At 43.8% G+C, this 19,732-nt stretch overlaps 1 protein-coding gene and 1 long non-coding RNA gene across 4 annotated transcripts in view; one reads left to right on the forward strand and one right to left on the reverse strand.

Annotated features, from left to right (window-relative positions):
• Nucleotides 1-19,732, reverse strand: part of Ntm (neurotrimin) — a 969,232-nt gene that overhangs the window by 800,558 nt on the left and 148,942 nt on the right. The window lies entirely within an intron of this gene.
• LOC121133510 overlaps nucleotides 1,480-19,732 on the forward strand; it is a 29,297-nt gene continuing 11,044 nt past the window's right edge. Inside the window, exons 1-2 of one of the 3 annotated variants that reach the window (XR_005870375.1) lie at nucleotides 1,480-1,818; nucleotides 5,951-6,231. This is a non-coding gene — a long non-coding RNA (uncharacterized LOC121133510). Of the gene's footprint in view, nucleotides 1,819-5,809; nucleotides 6,232-19,732 lie in introns of those variants that run through there. The other 2 variants (XR_005870374.1, XR_005870373.1) reach the window with 2 other exon arrangements.

Here is a 19,732-nt window from a genome sequence, read left to right on the forward strand (position 1 = left end):
GTGATCATGGGAAGAAGACTCCTTTCAATCAGGAGAAATGTGTCTAGGAATAGAGAATGGGCAAACACTTTGCCGAATCTGGAAAATGGGTTTACAGCAGCGGAGGTAAAGGTGACATGTGGATACCAAGAAAAGGAGAGAATCGAGTCTCGACAAGAGAGGGTGGAAGAAAGATGAGCAGATCTGACAATTGAGAAGTCAGACCAATCAGTGTCTGTACCATCCTGGGGTGCGACTGAAGGGAAAGCCCACCTTCCTTTCTATCATATGTCTGCAGTAATTCAGCTTTTCAAAGCAAATTATATTAATTTGAAATGAGATAAAAACAATCCAAAGTGGAGGAAAGAAAATGTTTTATTCCCAGTGCTAGGGAGATTTCTCTGGGAAACCCAGAACCCAAAATCCTGACTATTGTGGTCTCAGAGGCAGCTCAGAATCTTGTCTATGTGACTGGCCTTTTCCGGTTCTCTGGGAACCAGGCTGAGACGTAAGACAGGGTCTTTTGAATGTGGGGTAGAGGCCATGGGAAGCCAGGCAGCTCTGTAGGACTCAGCCCCAGCCTCCTTCCTGGGAGGGAGGAGAGGCCACCTGCCTGGCATGTTTGCTAACACACAGGAGCTGCGGCCTGTAATCATCATTAGCTCTCTTTGGTGTTTACTGACTGTTATTAATTAGAACGAGCAAACTTGGCATTAATGTGCCTGCCATAAGGATGAAGGCTCTTTCTGCACAGCCATGCTGCATGAGCAGCTAGACTGGGACTCATTTACCAACTGTTAGCCGGAAGAAGAAGAGCCATGCACACCAGCTGACAGAGGCTGTGGGAGAGCGAGGGGGCCGAGGTCTGTGCCTATCTGGAAGTTCAGCACGAGGAGGAGCTGCATTGAAACAAAGTAACACAGAACCTCTGCCCAGTTCATGTGGGAGCTGCTTGCTGGTTTTGGGTAGCCTCCAAGAGCAGCGCTGGCAAAATCCTATACTCCTTGGTCACCAGACACAGCTTTCCCCTGGCTCCGGCTGCAGAGGTGGGGATCAGAAAGTCACTGAGCATAGATCCCTGCACAAGTCAGTGGCAAGTGTCCTGCCGCCCTTCAGGGAAGAGCGTGTCTTTTGATGAATCTTGGACGAGATTGGATTGCCCTGTTGTGTTCAGTCGCCACGAAAGGCCAAGCATTTTCCGGTGTTCTGATCCATCACGGAATCCGTACATCTTTGTGTTTCTCTGAAAGCACTGCTATAATTGTATGCCCTCTCTAACAGCTTATCTCCCAATGCAAAGGCTGGCCCATGTGGGAGACGCAGAAACCAGAGGAGACAGAGGAAGATGGTAGGTAGAGAACAGGGTTAATTTCTTTCTGCTGAGCTAGGTGGCCTGGGATGTGGCCAGGAGTCTCTAGAGGAAATGGCAGCATTTCAAGTGACACACAAGTAGAATGTACACACAGGAGACTTGAAGTAGGAGACAGTCATTCTGTTCAGAGAACTCACACACTCACCTTCAGTTTCCTCCACTATGGCTGAGGAACTGTTGGATAAGACTTCCAAGTAGACGTCTCTAGGGCCAAGTCCTGCAGCCTCTGGACCTCCACTTTTCACACAGGAATTGCTGTTTACTTTCCCAGGGGAAGCAGCCTGGGACAGACTGTAGGGGTCAAGTCTGACTGTGCAGAAATTTAGCCTGGGCACCAATGTGGAAAAGAGTGGTGGGAAGCAAGGCTGATGCCACCTCACGTTGCCTCCCTCCTTCCTTCTTCTGCTGCCCGCGGCAGACTCTGCATCTCCTGTTGGAGCTTGGTTTCTGGACTGCCTCAGTGACCTGTAGGTATTTGTACTGTCTGGATCGAATGAGTAGAGGAGGCGAGTGATGAAAAGTAGAGGATGCTGATACACTAGGACCTGGGGACTGGAGTAGATTTGGGTAAGAAGGAAACCTGGGGAAAGAATGGGCTGGAATTCTGTGTCACTGAAGCCATTAGATATCTCAGATAAATCCACCCAAAAATGCTCTAAGGCATCTTCCTGTTTCTTCGATCTTAGTTGCCCAGAGGTGGAAAGGCCACTGAGTCACAGAGGTTTGATCCATGGCAGCAGAGGGGGTCTCATGGCTTATCTGCCTACAGCTTACAATGCAACAACTCTGTAGCTCAGACTGGATGCACGTGATATCTGCTTTTTTGAAAACACGTGGGATTCAGCTAGAATATAAAGTCTTGTCTTATGACGATATGCTCTATTCTCTTTACATGTTTGAAGGGATAGATATTCCAGACCATCTGGCAAGGTGTGTTGAATTTCCATTATGTAACTAAGAAGGGCATCCAGGAAAAGGCTAGCAATTCTGAAACATTCTGGGGCCTCCAAATAGTCTTCAGTGATGTTTAACAGATCTCATATCTTCCTAAGTTACTGTGGATTGGAGATCCGACCTTGGACGGGGAGAAAAGAGAGAATCCTCTTTGTCACTTTAAGGTCTAAGTTGTTTTCAGGTGTTTGTTTAGAAACAGCACAGGAGGCTGTCTGACACGCAGGGAAGGTGATGGACCTGGACTCCTTTAGACCTCGCCTCATCAGAGTTACTGTTTGGAGTAATGAGGAAGCAGAGGGATTGATTTGATGCTAATGAATAATCAGCTTCCATCAATAATTGTAATCACTAATCTGGTGCAATTAGAGGCAATTATAATAAATGCAATTTCCTCCCGAGCCAGTAACGAACTACAGAAATATGAATTGACTTAAGGGGGCTGGCAATGACTTATGTGATTGTGAGATCACGAATTCCATTATTTTGATAAAGGGTCTTAAAGGGACAAGATTCTATTTTGAGTTCACAACAAAATGCAGCCAGAGATGGCTGTCATAGAGGCTCCTGTATGTCTCTTACAACTGGCTTTAGACAATGCCAGAAGCCTGTAGAGACTGCTGGCACTGTCACATAAGGTCAGTTCCTTTTAGTTCTGCCTACTAAGGTATCTTAGGTCAGCACTCCAGAGTTTTGAAGAACAAGAGGAATAAATAAGGGTTGCTCAATCGATGCTGCAAGAGAGCGTGCGAACTGCCACTTATGGATGTAGATTTGACCTTTTACTTATTCACCCAGACCTGTTGGCTTATGTCCCTCTCCACATCCAAATGACTCACCAAGTTCCAGCGGGAGGACATTTTTATGTAAATTGATTGGCCTCAGATATTCTCAGTATCTATTAAAATTTATTGAAATCACTTTAATTATAGCATCCTTGTTCCTAGATATGATAATGGCTATTTATATCCTAAAGCATTAGCCAGGCTTTCCTATTTTATTTAGGCACCTGCAACAGGACACTAGATAATTGTGGCAGGACCTTAGTCATCAAGAACAAGGTGAGCAGTGAGATGGCCATCTTCCTGTTTGTGTGCAACTGAGGGATTGTTGGGATTCTAGACATTTATCCCCCAAATGGAAAAGTCCTAAGTCAATAGATGAGTTGTTCCCTTGGAGATGTTGTTTGGGCACACGGAATCCAGAGAATGGAGAGAATGTTAAACTTTTCCACAGCTCTTGGAATATAATTCACCTCCCTTACAATGAATTTCCAGGCTCATTGCAACCTGACCTGGGATCTCCTGTCCTGGTTCCTTGCCAGGTGGGCACTACAGTCATTCCTTAAAGTCTTACACTTGTCTTACACTTAGAACCAACCATTTGTCTTTCCTTTGGCTAGTGGGCTTTCTGGCCTCAATTTCCCCCAGATGTTGCTTCTCTTTGTGTCTCGGTCTTAAATACCTTCTCAATGAATTATGATCCCAAACCCAGTTCCCATGGCATAACCTGTGCACAGACTGGAATGAGACATGCTTCTCATTTCACCCACTCGGTGGCATTTGCTTCAAAGCCCCTAATAACTGTCACTCCCATGAATGGCTATCCCTTCTCCAGCCCCACTTTATGCTGTTCAAGAATCTGTGTTTACACGATCCTCATCTGACTCCATGATGGTCACAGTGTCTCCTCCTTGTGCTCTTTTTTATGTTTGAAATGGATTCTCATGGTGGCTCTCAGTTGAAATTCTCCCAGGAGAACTTCCACAAAGCCTTCTCTGCCTACTTGACTAAATCACCCTTTTCTCATTATTTTCCCCTTAACTGATAAATAATAATTCACATAAATAATAGTTGTGTATATTTATGAAGTACAACATGATGTTTTGATAAATGCGTACATCATGAAATAATTAAATCAAGGTAATTACTATATCTATTGCCTTAGGTTGAAAACATTTGAAACTCGCTGTGTTAGGAGCTTTCAAACATGTATGTATTAACTGCAGTCACATCATACAATAGATCTCACAATCATATTCCTTCTTTTTTAAGTGGAACCTTGTGATTAACACCAATCCCATCCTGTTCTTTAACACACATCTGGCAGGTGTTGGATGGCACACACTTTGTTCCATGTTGCATCATATTCTTATGTGTCTTTGCCTGAACCAAACGGTGCAATCCTTGAGGTCAGGGACTACTTCTCTCCTGCTCTGCTTCATTAGCCACAGCTACCTAGTGTAACAACTACACAACTATACTCTAAGTCCTACTTTGTTAGGGGATTCTGAGGTTTCCGTCAAGTGACAGGCACCTTCTTGTGTAGACATTTATACATACATTGCCTATATGTAATAAGATTCTTTTGTGTGTATGTCTATGTATGATATAATCCTGTATATATATGTGATGTATGCATGTGTGCATATTTGTGTGTGTGCACATGTGTGTAAGCCAAAGGTCAACACTGGGCATCCTCCTCTCTTGTTCATCACTTTTTTTTTGAGACAAAATCTCACACTGAAGCCAGAGATTACTTACTTAGCTACAATGACTGTCCAGTCAGCTCTGGGAATCCATCTGTCTCTGCTTTGCCTCATCCCAGAACAGAGGTTATCTCTCCAGGTTAAGCTTTTCCTGGTGTGTTGGGGATCTGAACTCAGGCCCTTGTGCTTGAGAAGCAGACATTTTATTCCCTGAGCCACCCTCCCCCCACACTTGAATGGAAATACAACCCATATGGTACAGTGATAGGAAAGTAAGTATAAGATTCCACAGATGTCAATGCAAGTTTCAATCTGTCACTGACTAGGTGTGTGGCATTCACAAATTCCCTTTATCCCTGCCTGTGACTTTCCTGTGTATAAAATGAGGTGATATTGTTTAAATTTCTCAAGTGCTTCTAGATCGAACATTCCACGGTTCTGTGCCTTGTTGAAACTGCAGGGGAGCAGGTGAGGGAGGGTAAATCTCACACATTCATACTTAAGATTCCAAATGGAAGAAGTTGTTGTATTCTCCCCCTTCCCTTCTCCCAAGTGGTAGCAAACAAGCAATAAATATGGAAATCCTAAAAGCCAGAGAAAATAGTGAGTGTTCTCCATCTTGCTGACAAAGTACAGAGGCTGTGCCACACAATGAATAGGTTTATCCCTCCGTTTTGCTTGCATGAATTCTTCCCAGCTGAGCATAGATGGGCCATTCCAGGACAGGTGTCCTTTGTTCTGTGAACACTGGGTCCCCTGCCCCTGTGCCAGCCAGAGTGGCACCACAAGACCACTGCGGAGTAAATGTGCGGGCCCTTCACCAGGCAGCCTCAAACAGATGGCCTTGGAAAAATGACTCTAAGATCTGAGGTGGATAGAAACAATCAAGTGAATTGGGAGGGCAGTCCTGAAGGAGGGAGGGAGGGAGGGAGGGAGGGAGGGAGGGAGGGAGAGAGAGAGAGAGAGAGAGAGAGAGAGAGAGAGAGAGAGAGAGAGAGAGAGAGAGAGAGAGAGAGAAGAAAAACAAAAGCAAGACAGAATGTTCCAGCTTCCAGCTGCAAGCAGCCAAATTCTCTCTTGCCAAGGGACAGGTAACTGGTTTTCAAAATTGTGCCGACACCCAGTAATTGCTCTGTACCTTCTCTTGTCTGCCTTTTAAGCACCAGCCAGGATCACGTCTGACTCCCATTACCAGCAAATGTCCCAGGAAGGACCTGAAGTAATAGAGCCTTTTAAAGCTGACTCTTAGAAGCTCTTCCCAAGATGGCACCCAGAACGGAAGTGCTGTCATTTACCTGTCAGTTACTGCTCCATCAACTGCCTCCATGCTGTTTGCTGCCAAGGCAGCAACCCTTCCTGAGGCCAAGGGTCACATTCTGGCAGGTCTGTCTTCCTTTCTCTGCTTACAAGGCAGGCAGAGAAGTTCTCAGTTCTTCAACAGGTACTGTAACAAAGGGGCTGAAAAATCACTGCTTTCTGGGCTGGGAGACCTCAGTTGTGGGGTGTTGGCCAGGCATAGCCAAAGTCCTGGGTTCAGTCCAGGGTAAAGGGAGGGTGAGGAGGACAAGAAAGGAAATGACTGGCTGTCTTTCTGAACATTTCCTCAATTTTATTACTCTATACTTGTTTGATTATAATTGTGCCCTTTAGCTTCATTCATGGTGAAAATATCAGACCTAAGACTTCTTTTTATCTCTTCATGATTGCATCCTCAACATGACTGCTTTTTAGGATGGCGTCAGTATGGTGTCAGTGGTGCTGAATCTCTGGGCACCTCATCCAGGAAGAAAAGGATCTGGTAGTATTGGTCACAAGGATGCCACTCATGTTTACTCAAAAGTGTGCCACCTCAAGCATGAAGTATAGGACTCCACTCTCCTAAAGCCCTAATGTTGTACATTCTTTTAGGTCCAGCTGAAATTATGCTTTCTGATATGAGACAGCATTGGAGGATTTTATTCCACGTGGTTGATCCTCTTCTCAACTCTGTGAAGATGGTGCAGTAATATTTAATATTACTTTGAGAATACTGAGTAATCACCTCACCTGTATATTACTTTTAGTAGAATGTAGTCTTTATAAGATCAAATGTGTCGGAGTGATAGATGAATAGCAGCTAGATGAATTTCTAATAAGGAAAATTAAGTAAAAGTTTGATTGTAGGATCTGGTGGTAGGTTTGTATATTGTTCAATTCCTTTATCTTTTCTATATGTTTGAAAATTCTCATAAAAATGTGAAATAATTTTAAGATTTCTAAACTTTTGATGCATCCATTCATTTCATTCATTGGTTTAAGTAACAAACACTATGATTTGTGACTACTTTCCTTATTACTATAACAAAATTGTTGACAGAAGACGATTAAGAGGTCTAGCTCATAATTGAAAGTGCAGTTCATGCTGGCAGGGAAGGTGTGATAGTGAGAGTGTGTCTAGTTATGGCAAGAGGATCTTGAGACAGCTGGTCACACACACTCTCCCATGAGCCATGCCCAGATGTGTTTCTCCTAAATTCTAAATCCATTCAACTTGATAATGACCATTAATCATCACAAATCCACCACTGTCAACTTGACACCCAAACACCCAAATGTTTAAGCCCTAACATTCTACCCTTGGCCCTCAAAGGTTCATGGCCATCTCATAATACAAAATGCCCTTAGTTAAAATTCAAAAACACCCACAGTGTCAATACTATTCAAAAGCCCAGAGTCTTTTGTGGCACTCAAGACAGACTCCTGTCAGGCCATATAAAACACTTTAAAATTATATACCTCTGGGGGATAGAGTGAGATGGTTCAGTGGTTAAGAACTTATTGCCCTTCAGAGAATCTGAGCTCAGTTCCCAAAACCCACATGGTGGTTCATAAGCATTTGTAACTACTGTTCCAGGACATCTAATAGACTTCTCTGGCTTCTGCAGGCATCAGGCACATATGATGTTCACATATACACAAGCAGGCAAGACACTCATAAACATAAGCATAAAAGTAATTTGTAAACTTTCATTCTTTCAAAATACAGTGACACAGAATAAGCATTCCCATCCCCAAAGAAGGGAGTGGGAACACACCAAAGAAAAATTAGTCCAAAGCAAAGCAGAATCTCATGTCCAGAATCTGGGGCTCTTGGTGGCATTATCTGAGCTCTAAAACCCCACCCTTCCAGTTCTACTGCTGGAAGGACAGGTTAGCAATGTCTTCAGCCAGTTCTACTCCATGCCTACAGCATTCCTCTAAGGATTTCCCATGGTCCTGGGACATTTCCATCATCATAGGCTATCCATTGCAACTTAGGTAATATTCACTGGCCTCAGTGGTTTTCTGAAACCTCAGTACAAGCTCCATGACCTTCTCACTCTTGCACTGTGTATGTCTGAACAACCAGTGCCATGGGGATGATGCTTCCAAGCTCTGCTGTCAGCTCGATGTATTGAGTCCCCACATCCGCCACAGTTATAGGGTTCACTCTGCACAGTGGCTGTTGAACCTGTGAAAACCCTTCTCTAGTTGGGTGTTTTTATCAGTGGAGCTCTCTGGTTGCATTCTGTCTCTCTCCCTTTATGGGTAAAGTCTTGTCCTAAAGTCACTTTTCCTACTGTCTCAATACAAAGTATGACTTTTCTTAGCATCACTAATCTCTTTAACAAATGCATCTACTTTCTCCATGCTCTTTCTGATATGCAACTTCAAACTCACACTCTTCCTCATCAAGCTGCAAATTTTCATGTTTCCATGCTGTTCTTGCTTTTTATCTCTCATTGTAAACCTAGGTAAGAAAAGTGAGCAGTAACCATTACGCAGCTTGAATGTTAACTATCTTAAGTTCCCACCACCAGACAAATTGGTCCATTGCTCATTAGTTAGGCCCTACTCAAGTTCTTAAGGTACAGGCAAAATACAGTCTGCAAAACCATAACAGAAATGGGCTCTTGCCCAGTTCATGGTAGGTCCTTGTTACTTTCTGAATTTTGTAGATGGTTTTACTGTTGGCATCTCTAGCAACATTTGGGTCTTCCAAACCCAAACCACAGTGGCCCATCAAGCTCTGCTTCTGCATCAATAGCTCCAAACTCTCCTATGTTCTTCCTGCAAACCAACTCTGAAGGCTTATGGAAGACATGGTCAGGTTTGTCACAGAAGTAGACCAATCCTTCAGCGCCATTTCTTTTGCATGAGTCATTGTTTTCATTGCTGTGATAAAACTTAAGGAAGGGAGGCTCAGAGCTTGAGAGTGTAGTCTGTCACGGTGTAGAAGGTGTAAGAGGGGAGTGATACTGACTGTGATGGCAGGAGTGTGAGCAGTTGGTTCCATTGTACCCTCAGTCAGTGAGCAGAGATGAATGCAAATACTCAGCTCACTGTCTCATTTATTTGCTTATTGTCTTACTTAGGGTTTCCATTCTGTGACAAAACACCATAACCAAAAAACAACTTGAGAGGAAAAGATTTATTTGGCTTATACTTCAATATTGCTGTTCATCACTGAAAGAAGTCAGGACAGGAACTCAAACGGAGCAGGATCCTGGAGGCAGGAGCTGACATAGAGACAATGGAGGGGTGCTGCTGACTTATTTGTTCTGCACGGCTTGCTCAGTCTGTTTTCTTATAGAACCCAGAACCACCAGCCCAGGGAATGCACCACCCATTATGGGTTGGGCCATCTCCCCATTGATAACTAATTTAGAGAATGCCTTGTAGCTGGATCACATGTGGTCATTTCCTCAATTGAGGCTCCTTCCTCTCTAATGACTCTAGCTTGTGTCAAGTTGACACACAAAACCAGCAAGTACAACTGACCCCTTGTCAACTTGACACATGAACACATCACCATTAAGCCACATCCCTTTCTTTATTATCAAACCCTAAGATCTCACATTAAAATCATAAATAATTTTAAAAGTCCCACTGTCTTTGCAAATTCAAGCATATTAAATTTTCAGTCTCTTTAAAGTATCCAATCTCTATTAAAAATTCAAGTCTTTCATCTGCGTGCTCCTTTAAAAATCAAAATTAAATACCTTTTCCAAGAAGGAAGAAACAGGGCACCATCACAATCGGAACCAAGCAAAACCAAACTCCAGCAGTATAAAAACTCCATGTCCAATATCTAGGACCCACTCATGATCTTCTGGACTACTGTCAAGAGTTTGGGTCTTCTCTGTCTCTGCAGCACACGAAGCTTGTCTTCTAGTCTCTAGCTGGTTTCACTCCACTGCTTCTGCTGTTCTTGGTGGTCATTTCATTGTACTGGCATCTCCAATATGCTGGGGTCTTCTGCTGAAACTTGGTTGCACTGTCACCAATAGCCTTTCATAAGTTCTCTTCATGGTGCCAAGCCCCCACTTCTCTCCATGACCCCTTAAGTCCTGGAACTTCAACTGCCACTCAGGCTGCACCTTGGCCAATGGCCTCTCACAGTCCAAGCCTCAGCTGCTCTCCATGACCCCTTCATGCCTTCAAAACCAGTACCACCTGGGTGACTCTTACACATTACTGAGTCTGGCTGCCAGAAGGAGGTGCAGCCTTGGCTGACTCTAGAACACAGCTTCTCTGTGCTCCCAGGAAATACTTCCCAGAAGATTTCACCTTAGTGATGCTGGTCTCTTCTTAATCACCACTAATTTCTTAGCTCCACATGACCAGCATCAATAGTCCCAGGAACATAAAGGTTTCGTATTAGTAGTTCTGTTATCTTGTTAATCACAGCTGATTCTGCAGTTCCAGCTAACCAGAACCACAGGATCTTAATTCTAAATAACAAACGGCCCCATAGTCTTCAAACTTCTATCTGAAACTTCATAAGCCAGGCCTCCGTCCTCTGCACTTTTCTCAATATTTTTATCTTCCGCATAGCATTCCACAGAACTCAATGGCTCTTCTAGACCAAAGTTCCTACACTCTTTCACAATCATCTCCAAAGGTCAGATCTCCCACAATAATACTCTACTGTGCTGGTACCAATTTGTCTCAGATAGGTTTCCATTCTGTGACAAAACACCATGACCAAAAAGTAAGTTGGGAGGAAAAGGTTTATTTGACTTATTAGCATTGCTGTTCATCAGTGAAGGAAACCAGGATAGGAACTCAAACAGGGCAGGATCCTGGAGGCAGGAGCTGATGTGGACGCTTTGGAGAGGAACTGCTTACTGACTTGCTTCCCATGGCTTGCTTACCCTGTTTTCTTTTAGAACTCAGGACCAACATCTCAGGGATGGCCTGGGCCCTCTGGCATTGATCACTAATTGAGAAAATACCTTACAGCTGGATTTCTTGGAGACATTTCCTCAACTGAGGCTCTTTCCTTTCTGATGAGTCTAGCTTGTGTCAAGTTGTCACACAAAACCAGCCAGTACAATTGTTTGTTTGTTTATTTATTTATTTTTTTAGTTTGGCCCCATGGACTACCCTTGTAATTATCTGCCCACATGCAAATTCACATTCAAGGTGGATCTTCCCTCCTCAGTTAAACTCTAGAAATACCTCAAATATGTGCCCAGAGGTGTGTCTCCAGGTGATTCCAAATCCAGTCAAGTTAATGATGAAAAGTAACCATTACAACATGCTTAATACACTCTCAGCTCATGCTCTGTGCACATGGTTCCTACAATAGCCTGTCAGTGTTGAGAAAATATAGTGTATGCTCAGCAAATATTTTCTGACTGTGGGTTCTTGTCATTCATGTGCCATTGAGTTCCCTTCCTCAATGCATCTACCTTTCTGATTTATTACTGTGTTGGACGATGTCTACCTTGTAGGTACAGGAAATAATAGTGACACTGGGCTCTATTATAAGATTCTGCTTTGGACTACTACCCGTCTATTTTCTTCCAACCTGAATGAAAACCAGCATACTACCATGGGGGGAGCAGGTCTATTCAGTGTGACATCGGATCCTCGGTCCACCGAACTCTTCCTCAGTAATGGAGGAAATACGGTGAGGGTGAGTTCCAACCCTCAATTGTTGTAATGTGATCTTTTTGAGGAAGAGGCATCCCTTCATTCTGGTAAGGCACCATCCACATCTCACAGTTTCCCCTGCGTATAGTGTATGGACTTGGCAGTGACAATCCAGTAAGTCAGTAGAATTGTAGTAACATTCATTCAACCATGTGTGGGAGAGACTGCTGCGTGCCAGCTAGTTATCTTATCCAAAGAGAGGGTCCTCATCCAAGCATCCCCCACCTTGTCTTTGGGTAGCTGGTGATTTCAGGAGGAATACAAATGCATAGACTGTGTCAGAGTGTATGAGATCTGTACTGAGGGAGTGGTCATACTGACATTTTGTTGAACTGTATTTCTTGCCTCTTTCTCTCTGGCGATGTGAGTACCGGACTTGCATGTTGGAATGTTAGGGGATGGAGACATTTAAAAGAATACTTATGTCATTGGTGTAGCAGTGACTAGACAGTCAGTTAGCAGTCTTTGCCATTGGATTAGCAATTAATCATGGAATAGCATATTACGTGACATCTCAATATTATTGGATCAAACTTTTGCTCATTGCTTACACTGCTGTCTAACTCTTTGCATGTGTTGCAAGTCCAGCCTCAGCTGGAACTTGAGATACCAGAAGTTGTCTGCTTTTGCTTTCTATCCCCCATTGTGCCTCTCATAGAGGCTGGCTCGTAGTAGGTACTTAATTAATGCGCTACTTAAGTAAGTCCTTCTGCCTGGGGCTCATCATGCTACTGTGGTCCCAGAGAGCTAACAGCTGTCACCTGGGCTACCCTGGGCCATAGGGACACACATCTAAATGAGCCTCATGTACCTTCCCTCCACCAGCGGCATCAAGACCCCCTGAGAGGCAGAGCCGATGTGAATTTTAAAGATATGTTCGGTGGTGGTTCCTTCTCTCTGTAGAGCCACTGGAGCGGCTCTTTTCACTGAAAGTATAGGGATTTGTGCCGCGTGATTGTGCAGCTGGGGGTGGGCTGAGTCCACAGCCATCAGGGGCTCAGCATGCTCTGAAGGGCTTTGTGCTCCAGGCCCTCGCTTGGGCGGGGCACTTGGCTCAGCAGAGGCCAGGATGCAACTGTTTCTGCAAATGACTTTGCAATAATGGCTCTGCACCCAAAAATACAGAGCTGGGAATGTTTCCTTTCCCCTCCTTCCTCAGATTTCTCCCCCAAATATCACAGCGAAGCAAGGACATTAGCACATGTTTTCTTTTATGTAAGTGAAGAAGTAAAGAGCTGTCAATTTTTGACTGCTTGTGATAGACCAAGACACACTGGTGTCATTAGTCCTAACAGGAGCTCTTTGGTAACTGCTATTCCCATTTTACAGAAGAGGGGCCCAGAATTCAGAGATTCTTAATGATTCATTTAGTGTTTGCAAACTGATAATTACCAAATGATGCACAGCCCTGAGTATGTGTATGTGTGGGGTGTGTTTGTGAGCGCGCGCATTCACGCCCTTGTGTCCGTGCGTGTGTAAGTGTAGTGGTGTCTGTGTGCCAGGGCTTCAATGTCCCCTGATTTACCCTTTAGCATCTATTCTATCTCATCCTTGCTTCAAGTTGTGCGGAGACTGTTCACTCTGCCGGATGGCCAGGTGGTGGCAGAGGCAGGATGATGGCAGTTTCTGGAGCTCTCAAAAATGTCGTCAGCGGTTCACTTATTATTCAGGATAACATCCAACAAAGTGACGACTTCTTTCCTTGCTATCAGTATCTCCTGCCAGCTGTTCACTTGGATTGGGGGAGAGAGGGATTTCATTCTGAATTCACAAATGCAGCTAAGCCTCCCTCTGAGATGAGCTGTGGGGATTAGTGTTTATGGCACAGGACTGTTTGGCAAGCGAAGGCCCAGGGAGGGAAGGAGAACCTGGGTGGGAGAAAATAACCCGCCTCTGGGGGCCCTGCCTTGGGGGGCTCTATCTCTTCAGAGCAAGGCCTTCAAATCCACAGGAAACAGAATAAACAATCCCCTGGCTATTAAATAAATGACCGCTCTGGTGCTGGACAAAGAGGCCCATTTGCTTTTCTATGCAGAGGTGTGTCTGGCAGCCGTCCACTCCCCCTCTTCCCAGCGTCTCTGCCTTCTGTGGCATCCCCCACAATGCATTTTCTGTCAGCTGGACTATTCATGCAGAACATGCGTTGCTTCATGCAGATCCTGGAATAACCTGCACCTAAAGGTTCTGTCGCCACTCTCCAGAAGGGAAAAAAAAAAAAAAAAAAAAACACAGGCAAAGCTAGGATTGAAAGCAGGGATTTTGACTCCAATTCTGGACTGTACCCATCAGGCCAGACAGCTATTTGACTTTAGCTGATGATGCAGGACCCGGTCAATGCTAGGCAGAAAGCTGGCCGCTTGAGGGGTCACCCTTTCTGGCCCAGGCTCCTATTTATACGATTAGGATGCCTACACCATTGTTCTTCTAGACTGGTGTTGCAGACACAGGGGAAAGCATTTATCAAGATGGAGCTAGATCACCCATTCCCGTTTCCTTAAATGTCAGGGTGTAAATCAAACGCCACGCTTATTTGGAACGTGTGGGTGTTAGCGAATCAGACAAGGATAATGTGTTTCTAATCCAACGGCTTTCACGATATATGATTTACATCCTGGGATTGTTTCACGGTGGTTTCTCTGGGTTTAGTTAGCTTGGCATTCTGCATCTGCTATGAGTTTTATTACCTCTGGTCATAAGGGACTATGGAATTGTCACTTATCTCAGAAATACCAAAAAAGGCACGACAACACCAACAATGACAAGAACACCACTACGTAAATACCTTCCAAGACTGTCACCACAGCAAGGCCCAACTGTTTTATTAAAACCTGAAAACAAATAAGCCTGCCACTGAGTGGTGACATTTAGTTCCAATTCCATAGCCCCTGATAATCAAAACTTATATATTCAACAACAAAATACACAATTTAAAAACTAGCCTAAGGACCTGAGTGGATGTTTCCCTAGAAGGATAGGTAATTTTCCAATAAGCACATGGAAACATACTAATCATTAGAGAAATGCAAATTTGAAACTACTTCACACACATTACAATGGCTATTATTTAAAAAGCAAAAGCAGCAAGTGGGTAGATACAGAGAAGTGGGAACTCTTGTGCATGTAAATCCACAGAGGATGTAAAGATGGCAGTGTTGCTACAGAGAATCACATGGTATTTCCTCAAAAGAGTAAACATGAAGTTAACATAGGAACTGGCATTTCCACTAAAGGCTGGGCAAGAGAAGGGACTTGCATATTGCATTCATTGCTTCATTTTTCACAGTAAAATATTGTAGAAATAACTTGAGGTCCACCTTTAGGAATAAATACCAAATGCATGCATTGGCATATTATTCAGCCAGAATAAAGAATGGAATTCTGTTGTTTGTTGCAACAAGAATGGTGCTTAAAGACATGGAACAAACCAATCGGAAAGGGAGATACTAAATGATCCCACCACTATGGAATACCTACAACTGGTAAATTCATTAAAGCAGAAAATACAAAAGCCTGGAAGGAAGAGAACATTAATTTTATTTGTTGAGATAGAATATCTGGAATGTTTTGAAGATGGGCACACACACTGTGAAAATATCCATACTTGTAAACATTTAGAATTATTAGTGTGGTAACATTTGTTATGTGTATTTTACCTCAGTGAAAGAAACTCATGATATCTATTGTCTTGACAGTCATAAGCCAACCTCTATCTTCTCCCTAGTCAACACCTGGATGGCTGCTCACATCTCCAACATGTGTCTCTGATGTGCTGTGTGCTTTCATGCATGCTGTGATCTCTGTTCGGTATGATTTTTCCTATGCTGTCCTTCAAAATGCCAGCCAATCACAGATGCTTTGACTCACCGTCCTCTTTTCTGAAGACTTAACATTCCCCTAATTTGTTCTTTTAAAGCATTTCATGGGTCAGTGGAAGGGTTCAGCAGCTAAGAGTGCTTGCCACCATGCGCCTAAGTCCCCCAAAACCCACAGAGTATAAGTAGAGAGCTGATTCCCACAAGTTGTCTTCTGACCTCCCTGTGTGTACCCTGGTTCACACACACACACACACACACACACACACACACACACACACACACACACACTCTCTCTCTCTCTCTCTCTAAAGAAATATAAATTTTTTAGTTCCATTTTTGCTTTATTATAATGCTCCGCCCTGTTCAGTAAGAATTTCTTCAAGCAGGCTAGCAGTTTCCTCTACCAGTGACAATACTTTATTCAATTTAATTAAATTTTAGTCAGTATACAAAATAAAGAGTTTCATCATGGCATTTTCATGTATGTACCTTATTTATCCTACTTTGCTTGAAGCTGCTTCACCCAAAGTCGTGTGTGTGTGTGTGTGTGTGTGTGTGTGTGTGTGTGTGGTTATCATGGTTGTTTCTTTTGACTGCAAGTATGTATGCACACCATATGTGTGCAGTACACACAGAGGCCAGAAAGAGGCTTAGACCCCCTGAGAATAGAGTCACAGACAATTATGAACTGCTCTGTGGGTGCTGGGACTCAAGTTTGGGAGCAGAACCCCATGGGTGGAGGCTGAAAAATATCTCTAACCACTGAGTCTTCTCTCTAGGCACTTTCAGAATGCATAAGAGGAGTGTAATAAATTATGTATTGGGTTTTTTTACATTTAGGTTTGCTTTAGTTCTGTATGCAGGAAGCACGCAGTCTTAACAGTTCTGAGAAGGGTTTTCAAATTGCAATAGTTGAAGAGAGAGATCAAGGGACAGAAAAGAAAGTGGTCCCTTCTACTGTGTGTTCTGCCTCCATTCATCCCGTGGTGGAATCTGGCAGGTGGTGCTTTCAATACTGACTCCAGCCATGGAGACCTGGTCCCGCTCTTTACCTTTGCTGGAACTCTGGCATCCTCCTCTGTGATGTGGGAATAACAGGTGCATGTTAAATGGTGATGGAGAGAGTATTCAGCGAACAACATGTGGGAGCCTTTGCTCCTGGCAGGTGCTCTGCACAGGCGGTCCTGCCTGCAGAGTCCTCTGATCAGAACTCTGCTCTATACTCCTGTTTCTCTTCTTCCTTCACTCTCCTACAAGCAGGAGCTCAGATATCTGTTTCCTTTGTATTTCTTTTCCCCACATGTTTTCCAACAGCAACACAACCTTCGGTTCTTTACTGTAGTAACTAACTCCTTCCTCCCTTTCCCATCAGGGGAAGGAGTTGGGGTCAGGGTGAAGCTAAGGGTCTCCACTCTGGTCCTCAGCACAGCTGCTCTAAGGTCACCATTTGCTGCTGAAATCCCCTTCCTTGGCTGCATCAAAGGGCAAGTGCCCCACATGAGCTGAAGTTGGCAGGACCTCCAGTTCCTTGGCATGCAGCTGGAGTCCTTTAAGCTTCTATTCTTGGGTGAATATAGGGCTTTTGTTCACTGTCCCAGCCCTCTCTATAATGGGGAAAGTGCTTTTCCTTTCCTCCCATTTTCCCACCCTCCTTTCTCCTTTGGGAGCTTTCAAGTCTTCCAATTAAGTAGCTGGTAAGTTTTCTTTGTGAAAGGCACTAAACTTCACTGGATAACCTCCACAGCAAATGCATTCCTTTTTCCTTTCTGTTTTCTCTTGGATTCTTATGCATTCGATTCTTTTAGAGGGGAAAATAGGTTAAAATAAACTAGAAAGTTTGCAACACAGAGACACTGTGCTAGGCACCAGAGGAGCCTAGAACAGTCAGACATGCCCCACCCTCACCCCAAAGGAGTGTCCATGGAACAAAATATTGCAAGATAGCTTGAAGTCTGATGAGTGGATGGGTGTCAAGATAGTGCTATAATTCACATCTTGAGTGGCCTCAAACATCTATATGTTAAAGCCATGGTCTTCTTGTTATTGGGAGGTTGAAGAGGTTATAAGTTAAAGTGGGTCTCAACCTTCCTAATGCTATAACTCTTTAACAGAGTTCTTTATGTTGTGGTGACCTCAACCATAATATTATTTCGTTATTATTTCCTTACTGTTGTAGATCACAATGCAAATATCTGATATGCAGGATATCTGGCATGCGACCCCTGTGGCAGTAACAACCCATTGGTTGAGGACTACTGCTTTAAGGGCTGGGGTTTAGAAGAAGGTGGGGTTACTTTATGAGGCCATACTTGAGGGTACAGCCTCAGCGGGGATTTTAACACTCTGCTGACCTTTCTGTTTTGATCCATGGCACTTCCTGGCACTAGTTACTGTCTTCAACCACACGCTCCTGCCACGATATGCTTCCATCCCAGCATCAGGACCAATGGTCATGGATGAGAACCTCCAAAAACTGTGAGCCAAACAGAGCTTTTCTCTTTATGGTTGGATTATCTTAGGTGTTTATTGCAATGGTAGAAATCTGACTAACAATGAGTGGTAATACTAAATAATTTACCATTTTAAGATGGGTACTGTGGGGTGGAAGAGATTGCACAAGACAGACAAATTCTTAGCCTGATCTGTTTTCTAGAAGACACCAAAATACTCTTTTAGGTATCTCTACTGTGTGAGTAGAGAGATAGAGCCCAGGGTATGTAGGGTGGGAGGAAGAAGGCCAAATAGGATAAAACACTTAATTCTTTTTATCTGCATTTTCATCCAAGCTAAGGATGCTCATGAACTTCTTTTTTTAAGTTTCTTTTTAAAATTTAAATTAGAAACAAGCTTCTTTTACATGTCAGTCCCATTTCCCTCCCCCTTTCCTCCTCTGTTGCTCCCCATCGACCCCCTATCCCATGCCCTTTCTGGTCTCCAGGGAGGGTGAGGCCTTTCCTGGGAGATCTTCAAAGTCTGTCATATCATTTGGAGCAGGACCTAGGTCCTCCACCATGTGTCTAGGCTGAGAGAGTATCCCATAGAGTATGGATTCTCAAAGTCCATTCGTATATTAGGGCCAAATACTGATCCACTACCACAGCCCCCATACATTGCCCAGGCCTCCTAACTGACACCCAGGTTCAGAGGGTCTGGATCAGTCCTGTCCTGGTTTCCTGGCTATCAGTCTGGGGTCTATGAGCTCCCCCTTGTTCAGGTCAGCTAAAACGCTTCAGTCTTATGAGTTGATATTCATGAACTTGGAATGATCATGAGTTTTGTCAGGAGCATCAAGGTTACTAGGTGCAGGGAGGAGAACTGCAATTAGATGGCCAGCTCCTCCAGACAGACTTCCTGTGTCAATATATGCACCCATCTGCCTTGATTTCAGTTGATACTAAGTCCTATAGTTGAGGGTGCTGTAGGAAGCTGAAAGTTCCTGAGAAAGGCTTGTCAAGGCCATGGCTCTTCCTGGTGTCCTTGGGCACTGTTGGGTGAATCTGCATCTCCCATCTATCTTTCCTCTAAGACTTATTTCTGTTGCCCCATATTTGGGAACGAACAAGACTAAGAGTCAAGTTTTTGTCCATAAATAGCTTAATATCATAAAGAGCTGAATTCAGTGAAGATGTATGTGTGGCCATGGTATATTTATTCATAACCACCAATGACTCTGTCTATTTAGTTCAAGAAAAAATCTTTCTAAGGCTTATTTTGTGTATATGTGCATGCATGGTTCTCTGTATGTATATGCATTGTGTGTGGGTGTTCACAGAAGAGGGTGTCGGATCCCTAGCAATATGGATGCTGAGAATCAAATGCCTGTGATCTGCAAGAATGCCAAGCACTCTTAAGCAGTGTACCATCTTACCAGGCCCAAATTCATGGAATTTAATCAAGTACTTGGGGCTCTATATCTTAGATCATTGCCCTTTGGATTTACTGAGAAAAACACAGATACCCTTTCTTTCTGAAGACCAAAACCCACAGGCCAGCATTAAGTGTACGGTGACAATATGTCAAATTGTGCCTCAAGCTACCAGCCTGGATGGTGCTTTCTGATGTGTCAGAACATCTGCTTAGCAGAAAGCACATGGGAGCTTTCTCTAAAGACTTAGACAGAAACCCATGGAGCTACTGCTGTTTCAGTGGTCATTTGGTTTTAAAGCA

Source organism: Mesocricetus auratus, unplaced genomic scaffold (assembly GCF_017639785.1).
Source record: "Mesocricetus auratus isolate SY011 unplaced genomic scaffold, BCM_Maur_2.0 Super-Scaffold_100022, whole genome shotgun sequence".
NCBI classification, from domain to species: Eukaryota; Metazoa; Chordata; class Mammalia; order Rodentia; family Cricetidae; genus Mesocricetus; species Mesocricetus auratus.